General features: G+C 35.6%; 1 long non-coding RNA gene across 2 annotated transcripts; it reads right to left on the bottom strand.

Moving 5' to 3' along the window:
- Positions 1-4,757: 4,757 nt before the first annotated feature.
- On the bottom strand, positions 4,758-8,115 carry LOC141633182 (uncharacterized). 2 transcript variants are annotated; one of them, XR_012537987.1, is made up of 4 exons: positions 7,982-8,115; positions 7,859-7,911; positions 5,480-6,235; positions 4,758-5,284 (listed from the first exon to the last, which is right to left on the bottom strand). It is a non-coding gene; the product is annotated as an uncharacterized LOC141633182 (long non-coding RNA). The 2 variants fall into 2 exon arrangements; XR_012537986.1 differs by having other exon boundaries at positions 4,758-6,235.
- Between the last annotated feature and the right edge of the window lie 10,849 nt (positions 8,116-18,964).

The raw sequence follows: 18,964 nt of genomic DNA, 5'->3' as shown, positions 1-18,964 counted from the left end.
TACTCACTAATGATCAAGTTTAGCATGCTAATAAGATTGTCAATCATACTAACAAAGCAAAACATGATGAATAAATGAAAGTGATTAACAATAATTAAACAAGATTAAGAGAGAATTATACCTATGAAGATGATTCCAAATAATAAAGTAAAGAATAATAGAAGTACTTGATGATTGATGGAAGGTTGTAAATCCTCCAAATAAACCCAAATAATCTTCTAATTACCCAAAATAAAGGAAGAACAATAGAGAAATTAAGGATAGATTAAGATGTGATTAATATTGAGAAATATATTACAACTAAATTAAGACTAATTTGAGAGAATTACAACTTGATTAAGAGATGGTTAAGAAGTGATTAAGAGAGATGATAAGAGTTGATTAAGGGATGATGCTAATATAGGTAGTACAAACGGGTATTTATACTAAAGATTAGGTACAAGGATTAGGGTTACTAAGGGCTGAAATGACTATTGAGACCCTAAGAAAAGTTGAGGAAATGCTACTCCCGACGGAAATGAGCGGATCCTCCTTGCTAGTCCTGCCTCGGTCCGCTCGTCCCGTGTTATGGCACGGACTCTTTTGACTTGTGATCCGCTCGGATCCTGGGTGAGACGCTCGGGTCCTGGCACTTTAAGCCGCTCGTCCTGGGAACAAGACGCCCGGATCCTGCTGTTCTGGGATGCACGGATCGTGCTCGATCCGCTTGGTTTCCTGGACAGAGTGTACGTACTTCTCTTCTTTTCCTCCTTAACAATCCGCAAGGATCATATCGGGGATGCAGTGATCCTATCATCATTGCCCATTTTACTTTATCATCTACCTAGGCCTCTAGTGTTGGTCTTCTCTTTGATGCTTGGTCATTAGCGGCGATCCATTTAGCTCCATTTTCCCACATAAATTCAAGGTTAGCAATCCTTTCCTACCAAGGAGACAAAACCTCAAAGAATATGCAAAATGGGAAATTAAAGATAGTAAATGACCCAAACATGTGCTATAAAGCATATGAAGGAGGTAAATTCGGGGATTAAATGTGCTCAAATATGAGTCACATCAAACATTTACATCATTGATGAGAAAGGAAAACCGTTTCAAATGGGGCAGGAGTTGTGAGATGCTCTTCTTGACCTTAAAGAAGCGTCTAACCACGGCTCCGGTGTTAGCCTTGCTGGAGGGAAGTGAGAATTTTGAAGTTTATAACAATACTTTAAAGAATGGTTTGGGATGTGTGCTCATGCAAAATGGTAAAGTTATTGCTTATGCATCGCGACAATTGAAGCCATATGAGGAGAATTATCCAACACATGACCTAGAGTTGAGAGCGGTTATTTTTGCTTTGAAGATAAGGAGGAACTACCTATGTGGAGCAACCTTTAAAGTGTTTTCCGATCATAAAATTTTGAAGTATATTTACACCCAAAAGGAGTTGAATATGAGGAAAAGAAGATGGATTGAACTCATTGGGGAATATGACATGGAAATTGTATACCATGAAGGGAAAGCTAATGTAGTAGCCGATGCTTTGAGTGGGAAGTCGGTTCACCCTTTGTGTGCCGCTTTATCCATGTTAAGGCTAATGGAAGTAGTGAAGAAGATGGGTATTCATATGATATAAAAAGAAGAGGCAATTGGTGACCTAACACTAGAGCCCGAGTTATATGAAGAGATCCGGGAGAGGCAAGCAAGTGATCCTAAGATCCAAGAGTGGAACAGAGCTTTGGAGAGGAACGAAGCATCGAGGTTTGAGTTACATAGATATGGAAGCCTTAGGTTCAAAGGAAGATGGTGTGTTCCTAATGATGATAAGCTTAAGAAGAAGATTATGGATGAAGCCCATGATACTCCATATTCCGTACACCCGGGTGGAGATAAACTATACAAGGACCTCAAGAAAACATTTTGGTGACTCGGTATGAAGAGGGAGGTGGGGGAATTTGTGGCAAGATGTTTGACTTGCCAAAAAGTGAAAGGAGAGCACAAGAGACCACAAGGTAAAGTACAACCCTTGGATGTGCGGAATGGAAGTGGAATTCCATATCTATTGACTTCATAGTATAACTACCTAGGACTCAAAAGAGTAATAACATGATTTGGATAATTGTGGATAGGCTTACCAAATCGGCTCATTTCATTGCCATGAAAGACACTTGGAGCAAGGTGGAATTAGCAAGCGGCTATTACAAGTATGCGGTCAAGCTTCATGGATTTTCGAAGGATATTGCGTCGGACCGCGATTCAAGGTTTATTTCGAGGTTTTGGCAAGAACTACAAAGTCCTTTGGATACTCAATTGAAAATGACTACGGATTTTCACCCTCTAACAGATGGACAAACCATGAGAAAAAATTCAAACCTTGGAAGACATGTTGAGAGCTTGCGTTTTTGAATTTGGGGGATCTTGGGAAGATAGATTCCATTTGATCAAGTTCTCTTACAACAATAGCTACCATGTTATCATGGCATGTCACCATTTGAAGCCTTGTATGGGAGGAAGTGTCGAGGCCCAATATGTTAGGATGATAGCACCGAGGCCATCTTGTTGGGACCTTAAATGATCCAAGACATGATAGACCAAGTGCATGTAATCCAAAAAAAGAAGAGAGCGGCACAAGATAGGCAAAAACGTTATGCCAATTTTAGAAGAAGTGACATTGACTTTGCGGTGGGAGATAAGGTTTTGCTTAAAGATTCTCCCATGAGAGGAGTAATGAGGTTCGGAAAGAGAGGCAAGTTGAGCCAAAAATTCATTGGGCCTTATGAGATATTAGATAGAGTCGGGGAAGTGGCCTAAGGTTTAGCACTTCCCCCGGCATTGCAGCGAGTTCAAAATGTCTTTCACGTGTCTCAATTATGGAAGTACATAAGTGAACCTTCACATGTGCTTTAGGCGGCAACGATCGAGTTAGATGATGCCTTAACTTATGTGGATATGCCCAAAGAGATCTTGGACTGAAAAATTAGGAAAACAAGGCACGGTGAGACAGTGTAAGTGAAAGTATTGTGGTCTAACCATCTAGTAGAGGAAGCCACAAGGAAGGCCGAGGAGACCATGAAAGGGCGGTGTCCTCACCTTTTCGAGCAGGTATGAGTTTGGTTACGAGGTCGTAACCTTGTGTCTAGAGGGGTGGGGTGTATTAAGCAAGTACTAGTTTTATTTATTTCTTTTACTTAAAGTCGTCATCACCTCACCTTATGGTCTTTCTTTTACTAGTCTCGTGCTTTTATGACTTACCACCATGCACCTTTGGGGTGTTATGGGCTATAGAGTATGGTAGAGTATAGTGTCGGGTGTGAACTTCGGGGAAGAAGTTCTTTTTAAGGTGGGGAAGATTGTAATACCTCGGAGTTTTTAAGGCTTTACTCGACCAAGTAGTTAGTTTACTAAACTGAGTGTAGTTCAATCGACCTAGTGAGGGAACGAGTAACATCTGGGAATTTCTAAATGTTTCTGATAAAAGGCCACTCGAACGAGTGGAGCTTCACTCGATTGAGTGGAACGGACACTCGACCGAGTGTCCTATCGCTTTCTATTGTTTTACACGAGAAATGGTAGGTGGCCTTATCACCTTTGAACATCTTTTTTCAGATTTTCTTGGCCCTACTTCACTCCCTACCTTATCCCTTACTCTCTAAAAACATCTCAAAACATTACTACCATATCCACAAACATCTAGTACACATCTTTGAAGATTCACTTCCCAAATCCTTGTTCTTGCCACTTGTTTATATTTTGGTAAGATTATATTCACTCCTTTTTCTTTTGTCTTTTAATTAGTAAACCCTAATTGTATTAGTATGTGGTCTCAAGAAATTAATTAGGGTTATGACTAATTAAATAGGATAATTAGAGGTTAATTATTATTGTTATTATTGCAGTATGTCGTAGTAATAGTTAGCTATGGATTATGTAGAAGGAAACTTCATTAAGGAGCACTTCTAACCTCTTAGTTTGAAGTCTGTTGAAGATTAGCAACAGGTAGGGTTTCCCTACTTAGCTTTGGTGATATGAATTTTTATTTGTGCATTGTTCGACATTAGTAACATAATAGATGCATTATAACATGAGTAGTGGTAACTAGGGTTTGATTATATGTTGTTGTTTGGTAATGTTCATACATGTGACGGATTGGATAAGTATGGTTGCTCTCACATGGTTGGATAGAATGCATTATAACATGTACATAAGGCATTTGTGTAAAAGGGTGAGTTAATGATGAATTCGGCATTATTACCCTATCATAATTTGTGTTGTTTGAAAAGTGTACTATCTGTTTGTGATTGTCAATCTATTTGGTGTTGTTTGGTGGAGGACATGTTGGTGATTAGCTTTGTTTTTGATAAATGGTTGTTGAGTAGACGTAAGACCCGGTTTGAAAACCGTCTTACGTTTGAGTCGCCTCTTGGAGCTTCCCACTCAAAGAGGGCTGCACACATCACTACAACATTGTATATCTATAGCGGCGTTTAATTTCACGACTGGCGGCATATGTAAATGCCGCGACAAATTATAGCAACATTTGATTAAATGTTGCGAGATCTAGTGTCGCTAAAAGTCCTAATGGCATTTCCTGTTTATGCTGGTAAATGGCTGTATAAATGTCGTCTAAGCCCCTTTTATAAATTTTGAAATCCACCATATTTCTTTTTCCATTTAATAATATTAATAATTCATTAATAAACGTGACATTGTTTTTTTATAGCTTTTTGCTTATTTGTGTTTGCATACAATAAAAGTAACTGTTTAAAAAGGACATAACATATAAAATAGTAGCATATATAATATTGAAAATAAAATTTGTCATTACAAAAGACTTATATGAGTATCAACTCAATTCATTAACACTTAATTAAAAGATAACCTAAGTCTAACTTGATATCATCCAAAAATCAAAATACCATTTTAGACTAGGCTATCCTATTAACACCTATCATTAAATGAAGCGCCAATACCCTTGTTCATGAGCAAGAAGATGATGTTGGTATTCATGAGCTTCAGTAATGAGTTTTTCTACATTGTCCATGGAAAGATGCTTGACAAATTGTAACCTTTTTAAAGCAGCTGATTATCAAACACTCCATAAGTTTTGTCATCACCTGGCCGGCTGTAGAAGCAGAACTATTGTCATAAAGATTAGAAGCAATTTATAAAAGCTCTCTCCACCAAAGGAAACGGTAGTTAACAATGTTACAGCTATACATTAAACATCAAAATACACTCCATCGAGATTCTCTTTAAAGATTTGGTTGAACCCACGGAAAATTTCCATGATCATGTACAACTTTCCCTGCATTAATAAAGAATAGTATAAGAGAAACCAGAATCATTAATCAACTGTCGCATGTACAGGAGCAGTTATGTTGACTCGTAATATTCTTGGTGCGCAACCATCAATAACTTAACCGGACAAACACATTGGTTGAGTTTCACCAAGTCCTATAATAAACAACAAAACCATGTACATATGTTATTAGAAACCTACTGAGATCAACTTCCCAAAGCATCTGTGACGTCCATATAGGGCTAGCTATTACTCTCAAGACCCTACATAAAATCAAGAAAAGATAAGAGAAACCACAAATATACTTACTCCAAAATTTGTAGCTACAAGCCTTCCATGGCGGCTCAACTCTGTTTATATATTAATAATGGTTTTGTTGATGAGAGATTGAAGGTCAGGAATCCGACATTTGATGACGCTTTATAGATGCTGAAATATTAAAGATTCATAAAAAAGTGGCTTATCCAATGTAATAGGTGGTTTTCCATAAAACCTAGGCAACGTTTAGGATTATGCTTGTTATATTGAACTCAACAGGAAAAAGACTTTTAACATCGCCCTGGCTAAGAATTCTTAACCCATTCTATTAGCCATATGCTTGTACTCTGGGCTAGAACTCCAAAACTCTCGTTTTTTCCGTCGAGCAGCCATCATATAAACACTTTTATTAATACCTGCTTGAGAGAGATTCACAACACCAACTCAAGGAAACTCCACCTTGTATGATTGACTTTCCAAAATCTAGTGAAGGGCGAAAAAAATCAGGTGACGCCTTAAACAAGTATCAAACAGAGTACCTCAAGGTTTCTAATTATATTTATCAATTTTGTGAATGGACACATAATACGGCTACAAACACTCTTAATATAAAAAAAAATGAGAAAACATATGCATACTCCTCTTACACGTAGCACTCTTAAAGTGATGATGACATCTCCCCATTAACAATTCATTCTCCTACCAAAAACATAAACAAACATATGAGTATCAATTTTTTTTAAAAGTGAAACAAATTTAAACAGATTTACACCATAATTTGTGGTACGACATAGTTTCGTAATAAATAAGTAGTAAGTCTCTCTTAAGACGCATATATCCGTCTTAAGATTAAAATGAGTCAAATATACACCTACTTACATACGTAGGACAAACATTTTGTTATCCCCTATGCATTATTCTTTTGTCTCATCTATATTGCATGACTCGTCTTAAGCTTAAAACAGATAGTGTCATCTTAAATACGATTTTGTGCAAACAGAGTCATCTCATTGTTAATTGAGTTAGTGCAGACAAGTATCGGTGCTCGTGCTTCTACTCTACTGTGCCCTTCCTTTACCTCTTTTTTTTCGCCGTTGAAAGGTAACTAGTATAAAGTGTATGGGTAAAATACATGGGTCGTTTTATCACCATTGAAAGCTATGAAACACATAAAATTAGATACAATAGAAGTATATGCAACGCCATCAACTTAAAATTTAGTGTAACAAAGACAAATCAAATATAATATGATGCAAACATCGTAAAAAAGAATCAGAACTATTTTTTTTTTAACTAAGGTGATTTTCGTCCTCGGCATTTACATCTCCCATTTGGTTACTCTTTACATATAACCCTTCAAAGTTAGATGTCGAACACTGATCTATTTCATCATCTGACCTTCAAGCAAGTAAGCAATTTAATCAATACATGAAAAGACGTATTAGACCAACCAAATCTACACTTAATGTTATACTATTTGTAATAAAAAATGATAATTAGTTAAACTTCTTACACCGAAGATAAAGCTCCCTATTAACATCATTAATAAACGTATTGAATATTTCAATTTCGGCCTTAACAACAACATTAGGCATCTCTAACACCTCCCGATTATCATCTAGTGTACTTTTACTTTCTTGAACCATACCACCTTCTTCCAGAATACTTTGGGTCAATTTGAAAGCTCTTATAATGTCTGATAGTAATCTCATGGTATCCTCATCACACTCATTATTGACATTGTCATGACCATAGATAGACTAATCAATAGTATTTGTGTCTATTTCAAAAACATTAGTGGACAGTGATTCACCGTGACAGTACCAAACCTCATAATCGACCATCATTCTGTTGATCACAAGGTGGTCATACATATCTACCCTATCTAAAGTAAAGCGATTCAAATATTTAGTGCATTGATAAGGGACCTTGCGGTATTTATCTTTGCTAAATGCGAACGACGAAAATTCAGAAACCCCAGCGTAGTATTCATATCGATTATCACTAGCAATCCATTTGTGAGTTCTACCATCGGTAATTCTGGTAGCATAACAAAACTTATGATATCATAATTTTTTTCCTAAAACTAGCAGTTAAATAGTTAGATTAAAATTATTATAATCCCTTAACAAATTCACATAAAACCAGACATCTTTGAAGGAAGCACCAAACCAAAGTTCCAAACTTCCGTCAAATAGACCCAAATTTCCTAAATCCAAAGCAAAGTTCCTAATTTTCAAAGCAAGGTTCTTATTCAAATAGTGTAAAGTAAAGTAATCATCAATGGTGAGTGAATTTAGAGAAGCAAAGTAAAGTGCTTACCCCAAATTGGCGAGACTTCAATTTTGAGCAACAAAAGCAAATTCCCTAATTCACTAAGAGAAACATTGGAACTTAATTAAACTAGATAATTGATAAAGTAGGCTAAAACATTAAAAATCATACCTGTAATTGAGAAGGTAGGCTAACTGACGCCATTAATTTAGGTTTTAGGTTTTAGGTTTATGAAGCTTAGAAGGAGAAATGAAACAATTTACAGTGTATTTTTTTTTTTTTTTTTAAGAGTGGCTTAAACATAAAGTGTGAATGTTGAAATTGAAATGAAAATAAATTAGAAGAAATGAGCGCCATTGGAAATAGTGCGCGGGGAAGTGAAAAAAATAGCTAAGGTGGCATTAAGAGCAATTGCATGATTAAATGCAACGAGAAGTACAACTAAGGTGGCAATTACTACTTGTGCTTCTAGATAAATGTCGTCTAATATTGAATTTGTTGTAGCGAATTAAGGACTTGAGTTTGGAGGGACTCGTGTGGTCGAGGCACGACGTCTGGCAGGGGATTTGAGTCACTCTCGGGCCCGGAACCACTGACCCGTTCCGAGTACCTATTTGTGAGGTGTGGTGTCGTGGGAGTGTCTGTGGCATCGGTGTGATGGATGTGGAGCCATGAGGTATTGTGTATTGTTGTCATTGACATTCATTTGCATGATCATATAATCCCTCATAGTAGCCTAACATAGATGAACATTTGCATTATTGAAAATAACCAACGTTTTAAAATGTATGTGGTGAACCATATGATGATTTCCGCTCATATGGGCAGCAGTGGTTTGACAAGTTAACATATTTGCATATGCGCTTGGGAGGCTTAAGAGCAGCCTTACATAGTTTTGTCCATTCAACAAATAACTCACAAGAACTAGCAATTCGGCCCCTTCAATCAAAATACATTAATCACCGATACTCATAAACAACCCAACTCCATGATCTCAGTTCCACTCTCATAATCACGATTGCAATTTATAAATCAACCACATACATACATACATACATACATACATACATATATATATATATATATATATATATATATATATACATACATACATATATATATATATATATATATATATATATATATATATATATATATATATATATATATATATATATATTATATATATATATATGTATGTATATATACAAACAATTAACAATCACATAAATGAAAATTATGAAGGATAATCCCTACTTTTCACAATCTTCACTTATTCACGCCTAGCGGGTGCTCCTCAATAAATTTGACGCCTAAGTTAATCACACAACAACATTCAATTACTAAGTACTTCATACAACAACGTACATAACCTAATTCCCTAATTATAAGGTTAGGGTTTAGTCTTATTCACCCTATAAGCCAACAACTACAGCGATTTAAATGTAAACTAATTATTAAGGAGATAGATCTAACAACTTACGATGATAAAGGCTCGATCTTGCTAGCTAGAATGAAAATCCCCAGTTCAATTTCACTATATCTCCCTCCTTCTCGCCTCTTATTATACTTTATGAGATTTTGTGTAAAAGTTATAAAATAAGCTAAAAGGGTTTTAAGATCTAATGTTTATAAGTATTTATAGAGTCAAGGATAGGTTAGAGTAGATTTAGGAAAAGAATAGAATAATATTAAGAATAATAATTATTATTATTATTATCATAGTAATAATTATAATAATAATAATAATAATAAAAATTATAGTAATAAAAATTATAGTAATAATTATAATAATAGTAGTACTAGTAATAGTAATAATAATAATAATAATAATAATAATAATAATAATAATAATAATAACAGTAATAGTAACAGTAATAGTAACAGTAATAATAATAATAATAATAACATTAACAATAACAATAATAATAACCACGAAACAACGCAGAGAATGACCAGCCAATTCAGCGACACGGGCGAGTCGCGTCTAGGACACGCGAGTCGCGCCTAATCCTGCCAGCCTAACTTCGAACGGTCACCATTTCTTCGTTACATATCGGAATGAAGCTTGTGATCATGCATTTGAAATCTAAGAGAATACGATTTCACCTCTAATAAGAATGACCCTCATCGGAGCTCTAAAACTCTAGATATGACCGTTTCAAAATACCCCTAAAACTAGTGATCACATTTCCAACTATGATACATTTGTGCAAGCTTTCTATTAACCTTTTATAGTCTACCTTGTACTTTAGACACACAAAGGGTCCTAAAACCATGAAATTTGAGGGGCATTACAGAATGACAAGTCTCGAATTATTCACAAGTGTAAAGGTCATGGATTGTCCCAAGCTGGACAAGGTGGCATAACAAAAAGATTTTTGGGAATGAAATGTTCAAGTCAATATACAAAAGTGGATTAGACTAGCATTCTAAATTTGACTTCATTGAACTTTCACAACTTTCGCATTTCACAATTCAAAACATTGAGACGGGGTTTGTCCCTTGCTTGCTAGTGTCCTTTGCTTTCGCCAATCGTTTTTTGGGCAACCAGTTAACCTCTAGACAACGATTTTGGAACCACTAAACCGTTGTCAATAGTAAACTACGACAACGGATTTGAAACCGTTATTTAGATTTAATAACGGTTTCTTAAAAGTATACCCGTTGCCATAAACATATTTAAAAACAGTTTTATAACAGTTCTTGAGTTGTGATAACAGTATTATAGATCCGTTATTTATGTTATATAACGGTCGCGTGTTTTTACAACCGTGGTATATATTTAACAACCGTCGTTGCAATAACGGTTCCGTGCTTCTATTAAAAAACGGTAATTGCATTATATGACCGTTATTGAAGGACATATTTGGCGTAGTGTACTAAAAGTAAACAACATGTTTTTGGATTTTTATTTTTTCAAAGTTTTTGGGATTTTTTATTTTTTTTGAAACTAAAAGCATATTTTTGAGATTTTTCGAAAATTTTCAAATTTTATCATTTTTGAAATATATTTTCCCTTCGCCACAATAACATGGACATTGTCCTCAATGGACAGAGCGATAGGAAAATAGATACAAGTGCAATGCATGAATCTATTCTAAGTGCAAATGCATGAACTAATGCATGAACGAATACTAAATGCAATGCTATTTATATATATTACAAGTGATGCAATCTATACTATACTAAGTGATGCATGCTTTCAATTGTTCGGAGAGCTAATTTGAATTAACTCGGGTTGCTTGTGGCTAAACTTCCCTAAACCAATTAAGGCTATGGAAGGAAGTTTGGCCACAAGGCCATGCATGCTATGCAATTGTCATTTTGGATTTTTCTTGAGGAAACAAACATTTGTCTCACCTTGATGTTCCTACAGTGGAAAAGGATCCTTTGATGGTGTTAGGACAACAATCATGCAAAAATCCAAAACAACACTAGAAATGCAATATGAAGTACAAGTTATATTAAACATGAGAAAAAAGGGTATAAAAGGAACATACAAGTACCATCGCAAGGATGCTAAGAGAGTCTTCATCCACCAAGTATTTGTTATCCTTTACCCTCAATTGCCTTCATCGTTCATTCCATCATCATCAGAGTCCTCTTCTTCATTATCACCACCTGAGGTTGCCATATCATCATTGATCTCATAATCATCATCACTCACATTGATAGCTTCATCATTCCCCTCATCACTCCCTCCATCACTTTTTGATATTCCTGAAAAAATCTTCTTTTTGAAATAAGTAATAGTATGGATTTGCCAGTAGGTTTTATACAAAAATAATTTTAACGGAAAAGACCCCTTTTGATCCCAGGTATGGGGACTGATCCGTCACTCCGGTCTAAACCAAAGATTACGGATTCGGGGGTAAAGGTACGGTCAAGGAATGTGTTAGGAACCCGGACCGCCCATCAAACTGACGGCCTCTACTATTTATTTTTAATATTATATATATATATGACGAAAATAAGACAGAGAAAAGAATGGTAGAAACAAAATTTATACAACTATTTATAAGGACAAGTTAAATAGGTTAGTTTATATACAATTATACAGATAATACGATAAGTAAATGAAATAATAAATAAAAGATGAATAAAAATAGTAAAGAAAACGTATTTGATATTGGTACCCTCAGGCTTATCTGGATGTTGACTATTAACGAATTTCGACTTTATCGTAAATAAAAGGCTCTTATGCACTTGTATTAAAATTGGGACAATTTAATGTATGTGGTTTGATTTGAAACTGCGGTAGTTTATTTAAGACGGGTGATCTGTATTGACATTCTTCTTTTGGTCTTTTGTGAATGTAAATATTCGTCTTCGTGTGTTCCCCTCGATTGTGATAATGGAATTGAGTATTTATAATGATCTTGGGCTACAGTCTATTGAATCTCGAAGTGGTAGAAGATAGAGTTTTAGATGGCCTGGCTATTCGTACATACTTCAAATTTGTTAAAAATATATTCTTGTACGTTTATGCGTTACGAGGAATTAGCAAACTACTTTTAATCCAACTCTTACATTCAAATCCATACCTTTTTTCCAACTAATAACAATTGTTAAGCTCTGACCTTTATCAATCCAAATTGTTAAAGGATGTTTATTTCCTTATCACTTGCAAATGTCTACGAAGCTGAAACGACCAACAATCTCCCATTAGATATGCGTTTTCTACTCGTACTTCCTAGTGAACTATGATAAGGTGGGTTGCTTTAGTATACTTTGCCCAATTAATAAAAATGTATAACTAATTGTATGACTTGAATATGAAATGGGATTTCAAGGATGGAACAAAGGTGTAGAAATGGTTTTATGTCATTAACTAACAAAGTTGGATAAGTGGAAAAAAAAGAGCTAATGAGTGGTCTTATGCCATTTTGAATGATTTATCAGAAAATAAGCGTAAAGAGCTGTTATTTACGATATTGTCAATTTCCATTTAGTCGTTTAGTTTGAGCCTCATCATTGGGTACCCTTAAGGTTATTAGACAACTTTAAGGTGTCTAGAGAAGCCCCCACTTTGACCGAGTCTGAGTAAGACGAAGATCAAAGTAGTCCGGTCGGGATAGATAAAGGTTAAGAAACGTACTTGGGCCTCTTATATTACCTGTCTGAAGTAGTTAGAAACTAGGACTGGAACAGCAAAACTTTGTTATACTAATCTGGAATGGAGCTGGTTGGAATCTGGATACTGGCTGAATTAGCGAAACTTTGTTTCACTGGTGCAGAATGAAGCTGGTAAAACTTTGTTTTACCAATATTGGAACTGGAATGGCAAAACTTTGTTTCGCCAGTCTGGAATCTCGTAAAGCGAAACTTTATTTTGTTGGTCTGGAATCTGGAATAGCCACTAGTTGTTTAGCTGGTCTGGAATCCGGTATAGCCAAACTTTGTTCAGCTGTTCTGGAATCTGATTAAGCAAAACTTTGTTTCACTTAATTAAGAGTGAACCTGCAAAATCTGACTTCACAAGCTCGGATGCGTATTTGGGCCCGCCGACCATTGCTTTGCGGTACTAATCAAAGAAAAAGTAAATAACACCCATCGGATTTTGTCTTGAGTAACTCCGATTTGAGAAATCGCATCACAATAGTCACAAAAAGTCTCCATATGTGAATGAGGATCTTCACTAGGCATCCCTCCAAATTGACTTCTCTCAACTAGTTGTATGAATTTGGATTTGGCAATGAAATTACCGGTTAAACGTGTTGGAGTAGGAGTACCATTTGGTAGGTTCTCCTTGGTTAGTACGGAATTTGATGAAAATTTAGGCATTGTGGGTTGATTTTGTGGTGGATTTTGTATTGGGTTATCCCCTCCTTCTATTGCAAAAGGGTTGGTGAACTCAATGTTATTTGGTTGTGTAACACCCGCGAATTTCCCATTTTGACATTTAAAATTTATTAAACCGTTTGATTATTTTATTTTATATTTTTGAATTATTTAATTTAATTAATTTTATTTCAAACCCGATTTTTATAAAAATAATATATAAAAGCTCGTTTATATAAAAATACGTATTATTAAATTATATCTTTGAGCCATAATTTATATAAGAATATATGTATACATATTTTTGGTCGGACAATAATAATAGTGACAGTAATAATATTAGTTTCCGTCTTATGTTAATATAGACTCGAGACATTATTCCGTCTAGCTATAGACCGTCACATTTTCATTTGTGAGACTAATGTTTTCTCGACCTATCCCATACCGACAACAGACCACTTACCTTTTTCACCTAACTAGTCTAATAATTATCCACTCATACACTCACCCTACACACTACATTTATATATTATTATTATTATTATTATTATTATTATTATTATTATTATATATATATATATATATATATATATTATATGTACTATTATTATTACCATATTATTGTTGTTGTTGAACCACTCGTCCCCACACCCCCTCCTGCATACTCTTTCTTCTTCTTCCTGAAAACAGCGAAAAAGCAGCAGCAACAACAACACACACAAACAGAGCCGTACTCCATTTTTATTCGAGATTCAAACCCAGATTTCCCATCCAATTCTCAACCAAAGTCCATGATTTTTGTACCATTAGCTCCCCTTCCTCATTCTCCTTCTTTGTATGTAAGAAAGATGACATCTTGCCCTCTTTTTCTGTTCGGTTGTTCCTTCATAGCTCGATAATCCTTGCCAAATTCGTGTATGGTGATGCTTAGGAGCAAGCTTGGACGGTCTGGAGTAGCTTTGAGTCAAAATCGAGTTCGTTGAAAGAGTTAAAGGTAACGGTGATAGGTTACTCGACAAATGTCGAATCTCTGTCTTGTTGTATCGTTTTATATGCTCTTTTTCTGATAAAGTTTGGTTCTTTACTTGTCTCATTCGTATGGTAAATTTTCGTCTGATATTAGTGTCTGAAATGGTTTGTTTTGGGACGGTCTTGTCCTCTGTTTTGGACAGTCGAAATAAGGGTTGTGTGGACTGTTTTTACATGGTAATTTCGAGTAGTGTTGCGTGTAAATCGATTGTTGTTATTCATGAAATAATTGTGTTAATTTCCGTCTCAAATTGTTGTTAGTGAGGGCTGTTTTGGGGTGTATAACTTGGGTTTTGTTTGATCAAAATTTTTGGTGACCTTGCTCATGAATAGTCGTTCTAGTTTCATCTGTTCATGTCTTAAATGGCTCGCTTTTAAAGCTGTTGGGGCTGTTGATTTCAGCTTAAAACTGTGACAAGGGGAGGGAGTCCGTGAGCCCTGTTTCATGACGGGTGTGTGGGTGACTATTTGCAGGTGATTTTTGGCTGAGTTGGGTCGTAATGGTGGCATGTTTCGGGTCCGTTTTGGGTCTGATTTGGGACGGGATATAGAGTAGTAAAGTTTGAATAGTTAGTATGGGAAATGAGCATGTGAATGCGTGTGTGTATGTACCCGTCTTAAGTTTGTCTCGTTTGATTGTTGTTACACGATTTTGTTGATGGCTATTTGTATAGGTTTTGGTGGTTGATTGTGGGTTGAATGGTGGTTCTTTTGGGGCTGACCGAGGTGGCTGGTCGTGAGTGGCAGCAGGGTCACGGACTGGCCGTGCTAGGGTGGTCACGGGTTGAGTAGTGAGTAGCCATCTTGTTTCCCCTTCTTTCACCACTTAGTGATTTATATAGTTTTTGTAATTGGGCTTGTCATGCTCAATCTTTTGGACTTGTCATGTTTCCTCAATGGGGCTTGTTAGGTTTTATTAGTTGGGTTTAAAATGCTTATTTGATTGGGTTGTTTACATTATATGTTTTTGGGCCACACTTGTTATGGGTGTTTTGGTGCCAATTTCGAGTCATTTAAAATGTTTAAATGTCGTCTCGTGTTTTATATAACTTAATTCGTTAAATATCATTCATTCATTTATTTTTCTCACATTAATCATAAATGTGGAATTAATTATTTATTCAAGTCAAAATTTGAGAAAATGCCTCATTTACCTATAATATGAATTTTTAATCCGTTCATTCCCTTTATTTATCGTATCTCAAATATGAGTGAATTATTCTACTTGTTTAATTAAATTGAGTCATTTATAATTTAATGCTTGTTTTGCTTATTATAAATGGTTCATTTCAGTTTATTTATATTTTTATTCAAGTGACAAATATTGAAGAAATAGGTTACTTATTCATGTTCATGAATATAATTTGGCATGAAATGTCTCACTTGGATTATCATCGGTTCATTACATGTAGTAGTCTCTTTCCAAGTTGATTCGTATCGCTTGGTTGAGTAGTATTCTTATGATAATGCCTTTATGCTATACCTCTTTGCTTGACTTGTCTTTACGCCTCTTTCGGACTGTCCTGCCGATTGTGGGTTTAGCTCATATCTTCCGCCTCTTTCGGACTGTCCTACCGATTCTGGGTTCTTGATTTCCGATCTGTCTTCGAGTCTTGGATGCGGACTGTTCTGCCGCATGTCGAATCGGGAACTGTACTGTCCCGAGAGTCTGGCCAGATTTAGGCTAGGATTGAGTCTTGGGAGTACCATTGTCGTCCTACCAGGGGAATCATATTTTGTTATATGAGTAGTAAAGGTCTTGCTTGGTTATAGATATTGGTATTTGTCTTTCAAGGCAAGAGTTATGCCTTGTGTTGTTTGTCTTGGTCCTATCAGATACTAGGGGTGAGCTATAAGCCCTCTAGTTGCGATATGATCATCAGGATTGATGTTACCATCCGTTCTGATGGTCAGATGCAAGCCATAAGTATGAATGTGACATTAGTGGCCACGTCCCGTGAATTGTTTGCTAAGTGGTTTTCCAAGTAATGGCTACAGTTTTTATTTTTGTAATTTGCATTGATTGATCCTTACTTAACTGCTTCACATGATGCAGATTCTAGTCTCATATCTATGTTGTAATTCCTTGAAATGTGTGTTTTTGCATAAATGATCGTATCCTTGTCTTTCATAGTTTTTAATTGTCTCACATTAATAGTTGAATCTTTATTAACTGCCATGTTTACATATAAACTTGATATTCTTATCTTTTGTAAGTATCTGATATGACTTACTTGTTTTAGTTCTTTGTTATGTTCGTTTCGACATTTTGTGGCTGGGAGAACCTTGAGTTACTCCCCACTGACTGTGGCATTCATGTTTACATGAATGACAATTATTAATTAGTGCATCAATGGGGTGAAGTCATGTGTGAGCTAGCGAGAACTTTGGCCTAGTAGTTGGTTTATTAGTATTGTTTAGACTCACCTTTAATTGTATTGTCATTCGAGGGATATATTTTCCCTCACCTTGACTATCACGTTTGTATATAATCTTTATTTCCGCAATCTTTATTTGTGTTTTGGATTTTAATGAACCCGCGCTTTAAATTTTAAAAGTTTTAAAAATTTCTTAATTTTCGCTTGAATTTATAAGTTATATTTTCGGCTTTATTGCGGGGTGTCACAGTTGGTATCAGAGCCTATGTTGCTCCCGACGCACACACGTGTATCCCAAATTTAAATTTGAACTTGACCTTGAATAATGAATGAGAGATTGGTAGAATTAAGGACCTAAGGTGGTAGTCTGTAGTGTGTTTGCTCTTTGTTAGGTTCTAACATGTTTGTTACTTGTCAAGCATTGGTTCTTGCACTTTTGGATCGATAAACCATGAGCTTCCCCGTGTTGCGATCAAGACTTGGTGCCTAGTGTCGAAAACTGGAGATGTGTTCAACTTTTGAAGGATGATTCTACTTCCTCAAAGATATTTCTCGTTCTTGTGTACCTTGCCTTGTTCTTTTACTTCTTAATATTTATTTATTCTTCTAAACTCTCTTTTCTTTTTCCTTAGGAGTTACTCTTGTACCCTCCCAACTTGTCCTTTGTTCCTTGCTTATCCTCCCTTAACGCCCTTTTCATAGTTCTCTTTCTTTTGTGGGATGTTAAACTTGGTTGGGAAATTTGACTTTGTTGGAGTTTGTTTGTGTTTGACCCTTAACCCTGGTTTTGAGAGGTTGTGATGTTAGAAAGACATCGGTTGTATGATGAGACATACTTAGTGATTCTTATACCCAGTTCCGTGATAAAGTGAGTATAATTGATCGGTAGATTATGTGTGTTAAGTGTGAACTGCCTATGATACTAAGGTTATGGAACCTGGCCTTGTTGTTTATATTTGGGAGTTTGAGTTGAGCTTGAGGTTAGCATAGTCGGTATACTTTTGTGGGTGTTGTGATGATTACATAATAACCATGTTAGGCGAGAATTGTTGCTACTTTTGGAGTCTTATTTGGGTATTCACTTTGCGGTAATGAGGATTAGTAGCCAGAATTCTTAGGATGTAATTATAAGTTAGGATCGATAGATGTTGAGCTGAGATGAGCTAGATGTTTTGGGTGGTTATCTCGTAACTTGGAGAATGACACCAGCTATGCTTTAGGTTTCAAGAGTATAACAAGATCTCCTTGGGATGATAAAATGCGCAAAAAAACTTTTGAATTTTGATGTTTGATTAAGGGTTGTACCATTTTGAGAAACTCATAGTTGACACTAGTTGGGTATGAGAATAGCCTTGTTAGAAGCTTTGACCTTGATCTCGTGGAGGTTGTTTGTAGATGTTTGAGGATTTGGAGTGGTGAAATCACACTTATAGGGACGTAGCTTCTTTCATGGAATAGCTTAGGATGAAGTAACGTAAGTGTTTTGAGGAAATACTTAGGAGTGATGTGGTTATGAGTTTTGTTGTTAGGAAGTTTTCAGAACCTTTTAGGATGATGTTGTTATTTTAGATTTGAGTACCTGACGTTTCCTTGTTGTCTAATTTCCCTTCTTCTTTGACCATAAGCGTTACCGCTCATTCCTCTCTTCCTCACTTCGTCGTACTCCACATTTAAGTTTGATGCTAGTGACTTATAAAAACTCTATCTCTTACATCCTTGTTGATTTGACTTCAATTCTTATCCATGGGAAGTTCATCATATAGTTCTTTTGATTAGTTAAGTTTGAACTCTCTTAGCGTACTTTGCATTTATGATATCTAAGTTCTTTTCTTTTCGTACAATTTCTAAACGTTTCAAGCCATCATTTTTGGTTCATTGTTAAAAAAATTTATATTATTATTTTTTTTAACAAAACTTTACCTATTTTAAAAGGTTCGAAAATGAAAATTTGATTTAGTTCCCT

This window comes from Silene latifolia, chromosome Y (genome assembly GCF_048544455.1).
Source record: "Silene latifolia isolate original U9 population chromosome Y, ASM4854445v1, whole genome shotgun sequence".
NCBI lineage: Eukaryota > Viridiplantae > Streptophyta > Magnoliopsida > Caryophyllales > Caryophyllaceae > Silene > Silene latifolia.
This window is presented reverse-complemented; position numbering and strand designations above follow the sequence as displayed.